At 40.6% G+C, this 13755-nt stretch overlaps 1 protein-coding gene across 6 annotated transcripts in view; it reads left to right on the top strand.

The window, feature by feature from the left end:
- Positions 1–3528: 3528 nt before the first annotated feature.
- LOC125971847 (galactosylgalactosylxylosylprotein 3-beta-glucuronosyltransferase 1) overlaps positions 3529–13755 on the top strand; it is a 59902-nt gene continuing 49675 nt past the window's right edge. For 2 of the 6 annotated variants that reach the window (XM_049724897.2, XM_049724903.2), the window contains exon 1: positions 3532–3974. The gene's annotated coding sequence lies outside the window, so the exon portion shown is untranslated. Of the gene's footprint in view, positions 3975–7328; positions 7438–13755 lie in introns of all 6 variants that reach the window. The other 4 variants (XM_049724899.2, XM_049724900.2, XM_049724905.2 and 1 more) reach the window with 4 other exon arrangements.

Here is a 13755-nt window from a genome sequence, read left to right on the forward strand (position 1 = left end):
GGTTCAGAAAATGGATGGATGGATGGAACTTGTGCATATGCTCTTAAATAGGAAAATAAATTATTAAAACACCTGTGGCTAGGCTAGTCTAGTGTGGCTAACAGGATAACAAAAGATTTTCCCTGAGTTTTAGCTGGTGCGGTTTATATTCGGGTGCAGTTTATAGTCCGGAAATCACTGTACTTCTGATGAGTTGTGAATAAGATTGTGGAATTTGAAAGAAAGTTAATGCAAAACTCTGGTTTAGATGAAGCACACGCTCAATCTGCTTGCTTGAATACTTTCCTGGGTGTCAGATTAGCCACTTTCGGATTTTGGGGCAATAATATTTAATTAGATTTTCTCTGCTGCCATTCAGTTATGATTGTAGATCAGCCATTAATCTGTCATGAGGAAATGGCGGCCCAGTGCAGCCACATGATCCATCGGTATCAGCGACTATCTACCATATAGGAGGTCGCCAGGCAACGGACTCACCTCCAAGAAATGATATAGCCCAAGGCCGTGGACACACTAGCGAGCCATTAATGGAATGGCCACCTGCCCATGTATCAGTTTAATGTTCTTTATAGCCACCTCGGACAAGCGTGTGTTATCTATCCATGGCAGGTGGTGTTTTAGAGAAGCCGTCTGCTTCATGAGTCAGAAAAGAAAAACAATTCCAAAATGTTACAGTGTATCTCCAGTTGAAACGATACAATAGTTGAGAGGAAATGTTAAAACAGGGACTTGAGTGAGTTCGAAATTAAATTTGGTCCTGAATGAGTCAACATCCATCCATCCATCCATCCATCCATCCATCCATCCATCCATCCATCCATCCATCCATCCATCCATCCATCCATCCATCCATCCATCCATCCATCCATCCATCCATCCATCCATCCATCCATCCATCCATCCATCCACCCACCCACACACCCACCCACCCACCCACCCACCCACCCACCCACCCACCCACCCATCCATCCATCCATCCATCCATCCATCCATCCATCCATCCATCCATCCATCCATCCATCCATCCATCCATCCATCCCTTGAACGACTTATCCTCATTGCTAAAACGTGCACATCTTTGGTGAATTGAAACTTTAAAATGTACATTGGAGTGAACATGAGTGAATGGATGTTTGTGTCCTGCAAATGACTGGTGACCACTTTAGGCTGTACACCGCCGTAATGTCTCAATGTCAGCTGGAATAAGATAAGACACATCTCCTCTTCCGTTGTGGCCCGATGAGCTCAAGTTCCTTCTTGTCCCATTCCTGTAGCTCCCTCGGGATGTCGGATTGCACACCTGTCTTATACCTCCTCCTTCTCATTTGTTATTTGACCATTGGTGGGAAACACTACTGCAGTGATATGATGCTGGACAAAAACTTGCACATGTGCACATTTCGTCTTGGGCATTTTACAGACATTTGTTATTCATTGTAGCTATATTAATTTTAATAATTGTGACAAAGTCCCTAAGATTTTATTTTTTAGCCATCCATATCTCAGCAGTCTTTAGCCGCTAGGTGTAGGAGTACATCCTGATGACGCCACTGTGAAACAAATGCAAAATTTAGAATACTGTTTCATCAAACCTCCATGTCACATCATTGCAGGTTTTGATTCAGCAACTCGAGTAATGAGTGTCCAAGACGGTTGACTGACCAAAGCTCAAAAATACTTGCTGACACTTTGCAGTGAAATATTGCAGGCAGCTGTTAAATCATCTGAGAGCTGCTTGTTGTCTAGACTCGCATCATGGTATCAGTTTGTGGCAATGCTCATAGTTTGTCAAAAATTATTATCCTGAACAGTTGTGATATTGTAAGAAAAATTTAAAGGAGTGGGAATCAATAAAACAAAAGAAAAATGATATGCCTAATCAAGGCATGCTTAATCCAAACGTTATGCAAGTAGTGAGTACACCCTGAATTGGTCACCAACACAATCACAGGGCAAATATAGACAAACAACCATTCACACTCACAACTATAGGCAAACTGGAGTGCTCAATTGGCCTACCATGCATGTTTTTGGAATGTGGGAGGTAACCAAAGCGCCCAGAGTAAACTCATGCAGGCACGGGAGAACATGAAAATTCCACACACGAAGGCCTGAGCTGAAATCAAATCTTGTATCTGTGAACTGTGTGGCTGATGTACCAACCGTTGGTCAACTGTGCCGCCTGGGTTGTGTTAAAATTTTATTCATTTAAAATTAGTCATGAAGAGATCCACTTAAGACCAAAACAACCACACACACACACACAAAAAAAAACCCTGAGAGAGAGAGTGGAGGGGGGGGGGGGGTAGAGACAGAGTTTTTTTTTCTCTTTTTTACATGTGCTGCAGTTTTACTGCTTCAGTCTTATTTTCCCCAGTTGAACTGCTTGCAGAGCCAAGTCTGCTGTGTTAGCTCACAGGAGGTGAGCTGTCCAAGAGGATGCCTCTGACCCTCCGACCAGACGCTGTCTCACCTCCGCCACCAACAGGCTCTATATTCAGTGACGCCTGAAATGAGATGCTTTCTGGGATGGAAGTGTGGCGGAATTGGCATTGAGGCCAGTTTCTGTCAATCACTGAAGTCACAGTTCTTTAAAGACATTCACTGGTTTGGCACAGGAACTTGGAGTTTTTAATTATGGGTGTTTATAAGTTTGAAAATGGCAGCATCTTTTGAGATCAAATACTTTAGTGCAGTTCCTAATCAGCAAAGGAAGCATTCTAATAACGTAAAAGGAATGAACCCACATGAGGCAGTAAAACCACATAATTTCTCAACAAAGAATTATTTGACTATGATTAAATGCACTGACATTTTATAAATTCTGATGAAAGTTGATGAAAATGTTCAATAAGTGTCTGGTACAAAGTCTTTTTAAGAAAAGGCTTCATTTTGAATGCCTTGTAATGGACTGTAATTAGATTTATTTTAATTTATCTTTACCTAAAAACCTTTTCAAGTAAAGTGTACAATAAAAAAAAAAAATATATCCTTTTTCCATGAACTGTATTTGAAGGAAGATATTTATTTATTTACTTGCAACTTTTTTTATATAGTGCAGGTGCGCTGAATGTTTTGGTCATGAACGCAAGATGTCAACTGGCCCACCCAATCCCTGATGTGCGCATCTGTGAAGCTATTCAAGAATGAGGGAATATTTTATGTACGTATGACACATTCGTCGACCAGGATTAATACACTCCAACAACAACATTCTTCTCTTTTATTATACAATTGTGTGAGCGTCTCACACTCCTATAGAATGTCATGGTCTCATTACAACGTCAGCGACAGACATAATAATACTAGAGAGGAAGGAGGTGGGATATGGTTTTTGAACCCATTTTCAACAGACGGTCTTTATGCGTTTTACCACTTGCCTTTTCCATCATCTCTTTATGCTCACATTCTCTCTACTCCCCTCTTCTCTCTCCCGTCAGAGCGGCAACCCACCCTATTCTGAGATTTTAATGGTACATGCCATTAGAAAGCCCATCTCTAGAAGGGAGGAGGAAGAGAGGTGGTCTCAGTCTCAGCTAAGAGGCTAGTTTAGTCCCCCCCAATCCAAACCACCCCCCTTAGCATAAGCACATTCACATATGCCTTCGCACGCGTAGAGCCACCTCATTCGTCTCGATAGAGCGGTCGGCTTCAGAGTGGACCAGCCAGCCAGCAGGCAGCAGAGAGGCAGAGGGGGACAAAAGCAGAAGGGAGGGCGGAATAGAAAGAAGGGGTGCAAAGCCACTAAATAAAACACATCACTGCAAAGAAAAAGAGGAAAAGAAAGGAAACACATCCTGGGAGTTCAGAAAAAAAATCTCCTTCAAGAGGATGAGAGAATAAAAGAAAAGGATGCTCTGAATGCCGCAAGAAGAGGGACACAAAACACAGCAGGGACAAAAACAGGAATTCTCCAATGAATGGGAGTCCTGCTTGCCTGGGAATAGCAGACGCACGTTGAAGTCACTGAAAAGGTAAAGAGAAAAAGCTCCATTTATCTTCCCGTTTCCTCTGTCTGATCCGGTTCTACTTGAAAAGATGCAAAGGAGCTTTGACAGACATGAGGCAATTTCCATGCTGATCAGGCGACAAGGAGGAGATTGCCATCTTTGTCCCTGGGTTGCGGTTGAGCATGACACGGGGGGGAAGAGCACGAGCGAGAGCGAGAGGGAAGCTGTGTTGCTTGCATGCTTGCTGCAAGGAGGGCTTTGGGAAGCGCTTCCGAAAAGAAGAAGGCTCTTGATGAAAAGGATGGGGCGATAATCCTCGGGATGAGCATGCTGAGATAGCAATTGTGGCGATTTGCTCTTAACTGAGCAGTTGAGGAGAGGCACATGAGGTCTGCTTATTTGGATTGTGTGATCTAAGATGATCAATTCACAGTCCAATATCTGAACAAGATAGAAGTTTAATACTGTGAGAAGGCAGCACACATCGCCGGCAGTTTTCTCAAGCTCAAAACCTGACAGACCCACTTTGGCTCATGACCCAAGGGAGCAGCGAGCTACCTTTTCCTCGCTTAACAACTTGTCTGGAGAGGAAAACAAAACTAGGCGCAGGAAAAGGAGAGCTTGAGTGGGCTGTAGGATTGCTTTTCTGATATCTGCCAAGAAAGAACCTGCTTTTTTGCGATAAGATGCACTTCACACCCGGTAGCCTTCGACAACTTATTGTCAGCCCGTTTCTGTCGAATTAGATCATCCAGGTGGGTTCACACTGTCACGGAAAAGTACAGCGGAATCGAAAAAGTCAAATGCAATCAATCACGGGTCTACCAAAGAGATTTTCAAATTTTGAAATGAGCCTTTCCGTGGTCAAACTGCTAAACATTTTTTTTTTATTGAAATATAATTTTAATTCACAAGTCTCCAAACTATCCATAGGTGATGATGTAAAGACAAAAGGTCAAACCATTTTTTAAATTGAAATAAAATGTCAATTTGATTCACTGAAGTCTCCAAACTATCTATAGGTGACGATGCGAAGACAAATGGTTGGTTGTCTGCATGCTGGTATGCTGTCAGCATGTGCTCCAGCTCACCCGCAACCCCAAAGAGGTCGAGCCGTATCGAAATTGAATGGATGGGTTCATCTGTGTTAAAATAACCAGAGCTGATTGAATAATGCAAAAGGTGTGCCTCATGCATCTATTTCTCTCTCTCTCTCTCTCTCTCTCTCTCTCTCTCTCTCTCTCTCTCTCTCTCTCTCTCTCTCTCTCTCTCTTTTTAAACATTCCTAAAGTCTCAGAAGTGTATAAGAAGTTCACTTTCACGTTCAAATTTAATGTTCAAAGAGTAGCCTGTAGAGCAGGTTCTTAAGGGCTAATTTGCTTCTGTCTGCACCATTGCGGGTAAACTGCATGAGCGTCTCTAATATTTTAGTATCCAAATATTTATTTGCCTCATCATTATGTGTAATTTTGCAGTGAGCTCAGGCATTTAGTGCCATAGGAAAAGCTTGCACAGTGTGAATATGGTGCCAAAGGTCTGAACTCCAGTTTTGAAGCCTTAGTCATGTGTCAGTATGCATCAGTCCAATTGCCTGGAAGTTCTGACTGGTCCAGTCACAGGCAGCTGACACCCAGCATGACATCAAGCACACAGGGCAAAATATGCTGCAACTTTTTTTTTTCAATTTATATGCCACAGAGACCAGCACTCACTCGGATCCTTATGAATGCAACCAAGTACATTCACTCATCATAATGATGTTAAATTAATCTCATTTTGGAAATAATTATACACGTCCGTGTGTGATTTGAATCCACTGCTGTCACTTACACACTGTGCGATGGAATGAGTCCTACTGCGTTCTCTCCTCATTCAATCCATCCTGCGAAATAACACATCTACGAAATTTACATACTCAACTAATCCAACTGCCACTGCTTCTCATTTGTCTGATAGAGTAAGTGCATACATTTTATCTTGACTGTTCTTCTGCTCCAATAGCTTACATGCATTGAAAAGAGTCTCTGTACTATATATACTGTATGTGCGCATGTGTTGCCCCCGGCTGTTTGTAACACTGGTGTCAGCGTGCTCCGGTGGTACCGCACTCTTCGACCGTGCATGAATTTAGTTCTGCTCAGTGTGCCAATGTCAGAAAATAGCATGCACATCTCACTTATGGAAGTGGACACCTTGTCATGTCATGTGTGTTCATGGCTAAAGGGCCCACAAATACATAACATGAAGCTGCAGTTATTGTACATGCATGAGAATAGAATTGACTTGCACCACCAATTGAACATGAATTACATTTTTTTTTAGCAAGACAGAACTCTATGAAAAATGTAGACAGTAAAACATGGTGAGTCTATGACCTTATAGTTTCACTATGTCAAATTTAATTCAAAATTGTCAGAGTTCTTGAAATGGCATGAGTTAAATTACAGCTGGAAAAGCCGCAAAAATGACATCATTTTCTATTGTGCATCTGAACAATATAATGACATAAATTATACACTGCCTCCTATGGTGCATTGCAGTTGTTACCCAGTATGTTGTCATGTGTGTAGGACACACACATATGTACACACACTTACACATCCATATGCTCAAAGAGAGCTCATCACTGATACCTGTGCAACATTCCACACATCATTGCACATTGAAATCACATGTATGAAGCCTGGCAAGAAGGTGGGCTCTGTGAAAATGTTCGGGGCGATAATGACAAGACTGCGAAAGTTTGAAACACGGGGCAGCATGTGGGTGCTGTGGAAGAAGCTAAAAATGCAAGTGGTGGACGCTTAAAATCTCGAAACAGAAAATAGATCCTCCTCTGCAGAGCAGGTGTTAGTTGCTTTTGTTTTACTGCTACCAAGAACAATTGCATGTAACATTGAAAACACTGTTGTGTAACCAAAATTGCCCACAACATGAACTATATGACCAGTGTGTGCAATTATGTCAAACAAGGTCAAGTCAGTCTTGTCTCTTCATTACACAAAGTGGCAAAAAGCAATGCAGTCAAATGAAAAAAGTGACGTAATAAAATGTGTCTTCATTGACTGTTTAGTAGTGTATTGCTAAAACACAGAAAACCGATCTTACCAAAACATTTAAAAGTCGACTGGTGAGAGTATCAAGACGCTGGGAGATAACAATACCATATAAGGATTTTAATATCTTGCTCCTCCAGTGCTATTCCAATATTGTGCCCGTGTGCTTGGAAAAGACTGGTTCACTTCCCTGTGCCAGGTTTTCTCCCTCTGAGGATTTTGCCTGAGGTGCATCATAGCCGCTTGACCAGCAACACTGAATAATAAGAGGCAGAATTTTCCAATCTCATGCGGCAGATTAATTCATCAGCTTGTTTTGCAGCAAGCTTACAAAGGCTGCCATCAAGAGTGGAGGACATGACAGAAAGGGTGAAGAGTCTGAGAAGAGGAAGAAGAGTCACACTCTACAACATCACAATCACAAGAGTGAGGTGACGCGAGTCAGATGGAAGTTAGCTTTCTCGCTCGACTGTTTCCAGCAAGCTGATAAATAATGCAAGACAAAATGTGAATACATTTTCACCTCTGCCAAGTGTGTAAAGCATGAGGCTAAAATGTGGGCTTGGATTTATTGTTAGTTGGTTATTAGTTAAAAGCATGACATCACATGGTTGATTACTGAGAAATTTTCTTGAATGGTAGTTCTAGGCCATATGTAGAAGATGAAAGATTTTGTTTGGCATTAAAATTCTGCTTGCATTGGGGCCAAGTAGAGCAGTGATGCAAATCCAGTAGCTGGAGATCCAATGGAAAAAAAAAAAAAAACCTGCTGTGGCAATGTGTGTCTACGTGTCTGCATGTGCACTTTGAAATTTCTATTTCAAACAAACATGTATTGTTAAATTGAAAGTCTTAGCAAAAAAATACATTTTAACATCAGGTTGGATTAGGTTAAAGACGCTGATCAGGGAATAGATTATTATCATTCCTGTGACTGTTGCCAAAAGAACTGAAGGGCATTTTCAACCCGTCATTATTTTTGTTTGCCGAATTGTTTGGTTTCAGTTTTTTTTTTTTAATATTTTTTTTACACGAAAGTAATTCCAGCTCGTAGAGAACAAATGAAATTTTATACAAAAAAAAATCAAGGTTAATAATATATATGCATGTATCTTGCCACTGAACCTCTCATTGCAATTTACAAATTCAGACACTAATGCCTAACAATTCATATAAGAGCCCTTTCCCGTTATGCTTAATGATTGTTTTTTCATAATCTCATTATGTGTATTTGTACTTGGCCATGCAGCCTCAGGCAAGTGCTGCTGTCTGGGAAATAGGGAGGTAGTATTAGGGACAGCTGGCGGTGCAGTGTCACTTGTGTTCACATTCATCAGGCCTGCGAGAGATTAGGAGACAGTGGTTGGATGCTACTGGAGGCACAGTCACATGGTCTATTAATATAAAGACACTCGCCCCCACAAACACACCCACAAAGACACATTTTCTACTATGCCTTTAGGCAAAGCTAAAAACAATAAGCAAAGCTCCTCCAGCTCTCTCTCTCATACACAAACATACACACAGAGAGTGAATGAAAACAGCAGAGACGCCTCCCTCCCCCCCCACACTCACCATCTCTCCCCGGATTGATTAAATTACATGAAATAAGAAGGCCAAGGAGCTTAGCCTGCAGTCGCTGTGGTCTGGTGGAGGTGTCATATCCAAGAAATACAGTGCACACCATATAGTAGCCACTATACATTCTACCTAAGAGTGGGCAGCGGAGGTCATCAGGAGAAGAAGAAACATTTGACATAACGACTGAGGTCAACTGGCTTTAACATTCTGCGCTCATCTTTGAGATGCAACTTAATAAACCCTCGACTCTTTCAACTCTTTTCCACAAGCTTTTATGGCACATGATATACTAGACATCAGCATACACAAAATATAATATGCACTATTTGACCAATAATATCCATTTTGTGTAGTCTGTGGAGTGTTTTTTGTTTGTTTGTTCTTATTCCAAATTTGTTTTCTTGACCGGCTTGTAATTATCTGCAGATTTATCTGGAGTGACTGCAAAAAAAAAAAAAAATCAAATATAGGTTTTGGTAGCACATATTGATCATTCATTGGCTTATTTAACTTTTTTTTTTCTTCTAACAGCTAATTCATTCATTTAATGGCATTCACCACAGCAGCTTCCATGTGAAGCACATTATCTAATTGTAGAAGGAAAACTAAAAGTGGCTAAAGTATAATCGCAATGAAATAATAGTTTTTTTTTATTTGTTTTGTTTTGTGGACGTTTCTTTGTGAATATCAGTGGCACACAGCATGCTTGTTTTTGGTTTTCTGCGTGATAAACATCTGTCCTTCAAGGGACAGCTTCACTAATGAGTTGGAGATTAGGTATGCGCAAGGGCAGACACCACACAACAACAAAAACAGCCCTACTTTTGCAACACAGGCAAGCTCTCAATTGTCTTCCTAAGATGGTTGAGCCTTTGTTGTAAATCCCCCAGTTTCAATGAAAACACAATGTTTCTAAATCCCGATGTCATGAACCAGCCATCTATCTAAGGCCACATTTGCTCATTAACGACCTCAAGTCTTTAGTAATTGGGTGTAATGTTGTGGGATTTGTTTGTTTTTTCACACGCCCAACGTGTTTTTGCTTCCACACCACCGACCACGTACCTATAACGGCCTCGATAATAAGACGGCGGAAGCATATTCTGATTTAATCGTATGAGCCTGACTGATCACGTTGCCTGCCGGAATAATAAAGGTGCTAAATAATTAATCTGGCTAAGATGCTGTGTTGCATGCATTTAATTGTGCATAGAGCCTCGCAACTAATTTGTTGTATTGTTTCAACCTTTACAGGATGGTGACAGTGACGCAGATTCAGTGGAAAGACACAAATGTCAATTTTGTCTGTCGACGCTTTGACTCAGAGTTCAATTATTAATGAATTTTCTTCAACCTACCACACATAATTCATGAGAGGCTTATTGACTTTGAGCCATATGTGACACGAGATAGCCATTGGCCAGTCATACAATCGGTAGATGTTTCTTGTTGACCTATTCTTCACAAATCCTACGTGATAATTTTCAAATCTTGTCAGAGTGAGAATCCTATTGATTTCCAATTATGTCTGCTTGAGATGTATTGCACTCGTTGTAGCTTCTAATTAGTCAGTGATCACTTTTTTTCATTGTGATTAATCAGAGGAACAACATACTCATGGATCACTGAGCTTCAATGTAGCATCCTCTTTTTTTCTGATTTACAAGATGTGGATCAGTCAGCGTTCCTAATCTACAATGTGAAAATATAGTTAAAACCATGACAATTATCTCTGCTAAACAGTGTGAAATAGGATTGGGCTTGAAAGGCTTGTCTGATATTCCTCTAAGTGTAAAATTAATAAAATGAATGTTGGTTTGCAGAATTATTTGACTGAATGAGCTGGACATGTAATCAACCAAAGTATGAAACGTTAACAAAGGTGGAAAAAAGCCAATCAAAGTAACAAAACTCTTTTGCAGCCTCTTGGCTGGCTCTGGCAGTGATGCGCAGTTACTTGTAAACAGGTATGAAAGAAAAGGTAGAATTTATTATAAAATAAAATGCACGTATGCATCACTGAGCTGTCAGGCAGTGTCAGTGTCAGCACGATTGTTTTTCATATTGCTTGCACGGCATTTCATGTGCGCTAGGCACCAATTACCTTACTTGCTCAAGTGTCGCATGTGAGAGTCACACAAATGCAATATACACGTGTCACCTGTTTCCTTGGTGAATGCCAAGAAGCTCTGAAAATACGTCGTTAAAATGTGGACAGAAACCTGCCTAGTCCGATTTTTATCCTTCCCCGGGTTTTCTCTTCATGTGGAAAATGTTATTCGACAAACTCCCACTGCATCCAGAAGGGAGAGAGTTTTTTGTTGTTGGAGCAGGTTGCGTGCATGCCTGTTTGTGTCTTTTCTCAAGATCCAACACGGACAAGGTGACACGGTTGATGCTGGTTGCACAACACATTTGTCTCAGTTTGTTTCAGGCGTCACTTGGTAGCCCCCCCCTCCCAAAAAATACCTCAAAGCGAAACTAACCCATCCATGTCCATTTGCTGCCTTATGAAAAATAACAGAGAAATTCAATTAAGGGCTGCAACATTCTCAGGTTCATTTCATATGAAGGAGTAACAAGCTAGGGAGCTTTGACGGTGTCCTACTTTTATATTGTATCTTAAAGCTAGACTATGCCATGAATTGACCATGTTTTCAAACTTCAAACTGATTAAATGCTTGATATAGTGATTATTGTTATGGTGGTAAATAATACCGATGGACCATTTACAGTTAGGTTCTATCCATGCTCTCATGATTGGACACAAGGGGTAAATTAAAGGGAGCCCATGAGCAAAATTGTAAAAAAAAAAAAAAAGGGGCCAATTATTCCTGAAAGCTAATTCAATTCTAAATATGTTAGTACTGTGGGCTGCAATTTGATGCCTTTTTGGCATAACCTGCTTGTTTAAAATAGAAAATATTGAAATGTTATTAGTAGACAAAGACAATCGCAATAGTTCTAATCAATCTAATGTACTGTGGCTATGCTATTTTTAGCATTATCATCATCGTTTGTGCTGTCTGGTGACGCATCTGTGTGATGTGGTGGTGCGTGTGAAGTGCTGCACAGGGATCAAAGCGGCTCTGTGAATTTGGCAAATACAATATTTGCTGCTTGGCCTAAGGCAGGCACATGTGTGTGTCTGTATGTGTCTGCTTCAACATCAGTGACCTGTGGTCCTGATGTGACACATGGGTTGTCCAGTAGCCATCAAGCCAATTCGTGATCAAAAATATTGTCAATTCCATTTACATAGGGCTTGAGGAGGGAATATTAGTTTGGGAAGACACTAGGAAAAGTCACTTATAAACACTGAACATCTCATTATCTACTCCTGCTTGAGCTGGAGTTCAGTGATTCAGAAATTATTTGTCACTATGAAGTGTGCCTGACTGCATTGTGTGCACAATTTTGCACTTCCTTACGCCAAACGTCTCACGGATGTTGCGACGGGATCATTTAAACGGCAAGAGGATCGCTTCATTGACATTCAGCCGAGCGTGCAGCCTCACCGCTGAAGATAACTGTAGACTGTGCAATGTTCCAACAGCAAGTTGCACGTTAACGCGCGGCGGGTTGCAGGCTCGAAACAAATGCCCTTGTGTCATTGATTACACACTACAAGCTAATGAGATAAACAGAGGCTGAATTGATTCAGTCGGAGAGGGGCACATGTAGACGTCTGTATGCGTGGACACTTCCACACAGAGAAGAGCTTCAACAATCTGCACTTTTGGCCGAGAAAAGCGCCGTCTCCACCCACTCCAATTCTCACTATGGAATATGAACTGCTTAGCAATTACAGCGTAAGCCGCATCTTCAATCAAGTCAAGCTTCATTGAAGGCAGCCTTCTGGAATAATGTGCTCAAAGAAGTGATCTTGATGAAAGCACGCATTGATGCATTGGTCAATTATGGCCACTGTAGTCATTGGATCACTGATAAAAGTGTTATTGTCTGGATTGTCAATTTTTTTTCTTACTATTATTGTTTTGACAGCAACATTGCTCAAATGGGTATGAGCTGTTGTTCCATATATTTATTCACGGCTCCCATTTCTTTGATGTATTACATTTCTGCACGTTCATAGGGCAAAATTGACATATATGTTACTGGTCAGGTACAGCTGTGCAAAAGTTGTCATTTCTATGGTGCCAATAATTATTGAATGGTGCTATATATGAAATAAGAGAGTTTTTCAATGTCACAAGTCCTCTTGCTGCCAAAGTTGTCCTACAAATGAGCAAATTTGTTATACAGTAGAAGATGTTTGCACACTGACAATGTTTTGTTGACTTCACTGAATTTTAATTTGTCAAGTGGTTTCATGAAACAAAATAATATGGAGCAAAATAGATAATTATAGACATGTACTTAAACCTAAAAACTGATCATGTTTTGTAATGATTATCACTACCGGTTGCCAGAACTGCACTTCAAAACATGTATTTACACTTTAGACGATATCTCACCCTCATTCACTTTGTATGGTAAGACTCATGAAACCACCAAAACGAAAAATAGATGTCTTTACAATGTTTCTGCGAACCGAGTGCTCGTCAACCTGAATAATCGAGTCAAAGAAACAGGGTGGAACAATGAATTACGGTGGTTTTAAAAGAAATATTAATGGTGCTTTGTTTACAGTATACAGTACGTGTACTCCGTCTCTCAACCAAAGTCAATTGGGATTTGCTCAAGCTCACCTTTGACCCTAATAAGGCTAATAAGCGATATAGAAAATGTATGATTTATGATTCAGTTTGCCATTGTAACTTCTAGCGCGAGAGGTCAAATGCAGCAATATTTAATTGTTCCGCAAGAAAGCTTGAGGTTAACAAATGTCATTCTCATTGGTTGTCAAATTCCTTTCAATTAAAATGTGTTTGTTGACCTACAGCCTATCCCAAGGCACATTCACACCTAGAGATAATCGAGAGACCAATTTAGAAGGCTAGGCAGACATGCTAACCACCACTTCACGAAGCTGCACGTGCATGAAATTTAATGATATAAAGTATTGCCTATTCAAAATGGTGCTGATCTCATCGAAATGAAATGAATGAAATCGATGAGAGGTTGACAAATGACAGGGATTTTGTTCAAGTTTGAGGTTTTTGTATTTAGTGACAAAATAAATCATGACAAGACAGATATTGGCA

The sequence above is a fragment of the Syngnathus scovelli genome, chromosome 7 (assembly GCF_024217435.2).
Source record: "Syngnathus scovelli strain Florida chromosome 7, RoL_Ssco_1.2, whole genome shotgun sequence".
Lineage (NCBI taxonomy): Eukaryota > Metazoa > Chordata > Actinopteri > Syngnathiformes > Syngnathidae > Syngnathus > Syngnathus scovelli.